This window comes from Frieseomelitta varia, unplaced genomic scaffold (genome assembly GCF_011392965.1).
Source record: "Frieseomelitta varia isolate USP_RPSP 00005682 unplaced genomic scaffold, Fvar_1.2 scaffold_503, whole genome shotgun sequence".
Taxonomy (NCBI): Eukaryota; Metazoa; Arthropoda; class Insecta; order Hymenoptera; family Apidae; genus Frieseomelitta; species Frieseomelitta varia.
Window position 1 is genome coordinate 166790 of NW_025110261.1, and position 4683 is coordinate 171472.

General features: G+C 41.6%; 1 pseudogene; it reads right to left on the minus strand.

The window, feature by feature from the left end:
- Positions 1-2285: 2285 nt before the first annotated feature.
- Positions 2286-2791, minus strand: LOC122533191 (annotated as a pseudogene).
- Between the last annotated feature and the right edge of the window lie 1892 nt (positions 2792-4683).

Sequence of the window (4683 nt, forward strand, 5' to 3'; positions counted from 1 at the left end):
AAAAAAAAAAAAAGAAGGAAGAAAGAATCGATCAGAGTTCCTTTGTACGCTGTCGTAGCACGTTGCTTTCCTTTCGAAAAATTTCGACTCGTCGAATATTAAAATATCTCCAGCAAACAAAATTCCAATTGGCCGGGCAAAGGCGATTGGAACTCAACGTCGAGAGTGCAACGCCGACGTGTGCGCACGTGTGTAAAAGGTATTAAAAACGCTTTTTGACGCTCTGTAACGATTACACTCGCGACGTCGATACTTTAAACTGCGAAACGACCGTTCAAATTTCGCGCATAAGCGTTTTTACTTCCTTTTTTCACCGTTTAAATAAATGTCACGCAGTCGGAGAGCGCTGTCGTGCAAAAAAATCGTTCGTAAATCACCGCGTTACGTACCACCGCTCTAATATCCGACAGTTCCAAATATTTTCACCTGCTCGCATTAACCGACAGGTTATTTCGTGGCAATGTTTTATAGTCGACCTGATCGTATCTGTCATCCGACCGTGATATTTCTCGCTTGTCGGGAGGGGAAATTTTTTGTTCTTTTTTTTCTTTTTTTTGTTTCTTTTTTCTCATTCCATTGACTTTCCGAGATACGGCGCGGCGCGGACTAAGAGCACTTAATCGAACGATATGCTAGTCTCTACAGGGTATATCGAGCGTTTTAAATTAAATCGCGTGTGAGTGTCGATCAAGTGGAACGTACAAACGTAATTCGATATCTTTTCTTCCCTCGAGTGTCCGTCCAATTTGTGGTTTTTGAAAATTCGCGCGAAGGATCATTTTTGGAACGGTGGTGACGAGGTTGTTGGAGTATGGAATTATGAAATAAATACACACATACACAGTGACAACATGTTTCTTTTCTGCATGATTGACAAGTCAATCATCTTGAAAAATCATCAGAAATAATTTGTATTGTACAAATTTGCTTCAGTCTGGTTGTAACAATTTTGTATCATGTTATAATATAATTATATTACAATGTATCATACAATTTGATTATAATAACGTAGAATAATATAATATTTGTTATCAAGTGTATGTGTAGCATTAGCTATTATTGTACATAGAATATACGTAATAAAATACTAGTAAAAGTATATTTTCGAAAGAAAAATATATTTACACGGCGCAAATTACCTACACCGATACTCTTCACGTACGTTACACGCATTTTACACGCCAAATTTCCATTTCGTACGTACGAAACGTCTAAAAATCCGGTCAGTCCATCAACTGGCACGTCGATGCTAGTCAACCCTGCAGACGAACAAAAAACACGCAGTATAGAGGAGCTAATACACGAAAGTGGAGGGATAGTAAACTCGATGCATACGTAGCTACCTAACCAAAGTAGACCGCTTCCGCGTGAGCTAGGTAAGAATTTCCCGGCCGATCGTCTCTTTCGAATCATCCGGCAACTGGGTCATCGAGCTTCGAGCGTCACTTTTCAATTTACCAGCAGCGGATCCGGACCCCACGCGAAGAACTCACGATACTCTCGACACACGCCTCTATCAACAGTTCGCCTCTTCGAGACAATTCCTGGTAAGCGTACGTGCTTGGCAATTTCACGAGTTGCTAATCCTCCACGGGTGGAACTCAGCCCTCGATGGGACTCGGTGTCAGCGTCGGCTCTGTTTTCCAGTTGGAGAGGCGCGCGGCGCGAGTTCGTCGTACGACGTGCCGGGAACTAGGCGGCGGAGTGAGAGGGATCAATTCCGCGGATTAAAGTACACGCGTGCCCTCCCCCCGGGCAAGAGGGCCAATAAACGTTTACGTTCGTACGTGAGTGCCGTGTTTGCCAGGAAATCCAAAGGCAAACGCCGGGAATTCCGGCGAGCGTCTCGCGGACGCCACTTCCGCTGGCAAGTCTCGTCGCGCAGACGGTAACACACGTTCGACGGACACACGTCTACTTCTCGAATCCGTTTCTCCGTGTCTTTACGCGCCACACGTGCGAGCCGTGGTATCTTTTTCGTCTCTCTCTCTCTCTCTCTCTCTCTCTCTCTCTCTTGCTCTTTCTCGGCCTCGTGTCTCCCCTCATTGTTAGCCACTTTTAACGCGAATTCCTCCGGTCGTCTCTTTCATTGCTGCGATTCTTTCTCTCCCCACTTTTATTTCATCTTGAGATCTTTTTGATTTCCATCTCGTTCTTGGTCACCTTGGTTCTTTTTTTGTTTTTGTTTTGTTAAATCTTTATGACTGAAATTCTGTTCTCTGTATAATTCTGGAATTGCGTTTGTAATCACTGTTGAACCCTGAAAGGTTCACCCTGTCAGTGAATCAGCGAACTACAGCTGGAATAGTTGCCATCGTCATTGAAATAATCGATACGAATATCGATTCGTAGCTTTCGTTATCCCTACCGTCCTTTAATGATATTCTGACTGCATAATATTTTCCTTTTCCTGCGTCAGTAGTACCAGGAAAATATTCATCATATTTACGGGATGAGACTGTCATCACTCTCTGTCAGTGGTATAAGAAGCTACATCAATATCAATATGTAAAACTCTTTGGCAACGTTTGAGATATTCCAATATTCTTAGTACGATTTCATTTACATAAAAGAGAAACCAGATGCTTCTTTTGGCATGGTACAAACCCTGATTTACGTAAATCTCTGAAGCTTGCTTGTCAAGGTTCCATCAAAAACAGAGCAATCTTCTCCCATATGGAACCGTTGTATTTGTATTTATATTACATTCTGACGCTTACATTACATCTCCATAGTGAGGTCTTACCAACCTCAGAAACCTAATATAATCGTCACTGTGGAATTTTGTCATAAAGACATGTAATTCAAAAATAAGTTATATGTCATTCTTACATACGACGTGGCTTCGTAGAATGTTCTTTTGTGTTCGTAATGACAATTTCCAATATCAATATCATTAATATTCAGGCTTTCTGCTATGTGGTAACAATATTCTTCTAATTAATTGTGAAACACGCGAATCGTGGAGTATCACAGTGTCAAAACGTTATTGAAATTCTCTGTTCGTGGCCGACGAGATCGTCTTTTTATACTGTATTTTATTTTTCTAGTACTCTTAATGCAGATAGTACTAGTAGTAGTTAATGTAGATTGTATTTTGATTCGATTTATTTATTAAATGTTAAAGTCAATTACTATTAATATCATTTATCTTTTTCTAACATCGTTCAAAGACAACGTCACTCTCCCCCCACTTAGAAATACTTAATAATATACGCGGCTATACTTAAAAGTACTCAATAAATACTTGCCACGCTTATTAAACTATACTTTCGAATACTTTCTAAAACAACTCCGTAAAATAATACTCGGCGCAAGGCTGAACCTACATCTTGCCTAGCGAACCCAATTCCATCTTCAGAGTAGCAGAAGCGACCAATTTATTGTTAGTGGACATTAAGTAACTCGACATCTGTTCCACCTGTACAACCCGACCCAACGCTCCATTCCAACTTCCTCTAATTGTCCCACGATAATTATTCAAGATCCCCAAGAACGTTTCTGTAACACCTACCACCTACCTGAATTATTGTCCAACGATAAGTCCAGCGGAAACCATCCAGCAACCCACCGACCAATTGGTCTTTCACTCGTCCAATTACACCGTCACGGCGTGCAGAAATTCCAGATAACGTCCGCGTTCGATCCACTCTGTTTCAATCTTTCCCAGCCGCTGTCGAAGAAGTTGATCAATTATTTGCGCGACTTTCAATACCGGCTTTCAACGGAGCACAATAAACTCGACGTAGCAACTTATAAGCCGATTTCTGGTCGAACCCGCGGCGGCTAGATTCTCCGGGGGGCAACGCGGCGGTGAAGAGAAAGAGAGAGAGAGAGAGAGAGAGAGAGAGAGAGAGAAAATAGAAGTTGATGAAAGGAAAGAAGCCCGATACAAAGCACTGGGTTCCCGAGGCTTTGTTCCATCTTGGAAGGAAACGAAAACAGCCAATTTTAATGACCTCTTTAATTAACCACGCTTCGATTCCATCGAGATTCTAACCGCGAGCCCCCGCCAGGGGGCCCCCCTGCCCACTTCCGCTCATATTTCCAACGTAATCGAACGGCTAACGCGGCAAAAGCTTCTTACGAAACTTACCTTACTTATCCGGCGTGTAACCCCGCTTGTTTCTCCGACTTGGCCCAAGTTTTCCATTATTCCCCGGCGCCGCGTAAAGTTGCCTCCTCCCTTAATGAGAATGCGATTCTCCCGGTAATACGCCCGGTAATCGCGGACGAATGCTCGCAGCGGAAATGGAATATCGCGAATGGTGGCATTGTTCGGCTTGTTTTGGCGGTGATAAAAATTTCGCAACGAAGAAAATGTTGTGATTATTTCTGAATAATGTAGTAATATTCCTTAATAATATTACAATCTCTTATAATATAGTAATATTTCTTAATAACGCGAGTAATTGATTGTCGGATGACAGTCGATATCGGGTGAGATCGAAACTACGTTAATAATAAACTGGAATTAATTGTCTAAACTTGTTAAATATATGTAATATATTTCAGAATTGGTTTGAAAATGAATAGAATAATTTTCTAGGATTACTTTTTGAAATTTTACATTCCCCTCGGACGAATTAAATCATTTGAATATTAATTCTGTATTTGGCGCAACGAAATGAAAAAAGTTGGTCGGTTTAGCTCGCCTGTTTTGCTCTGGAAACCGCTATGCGC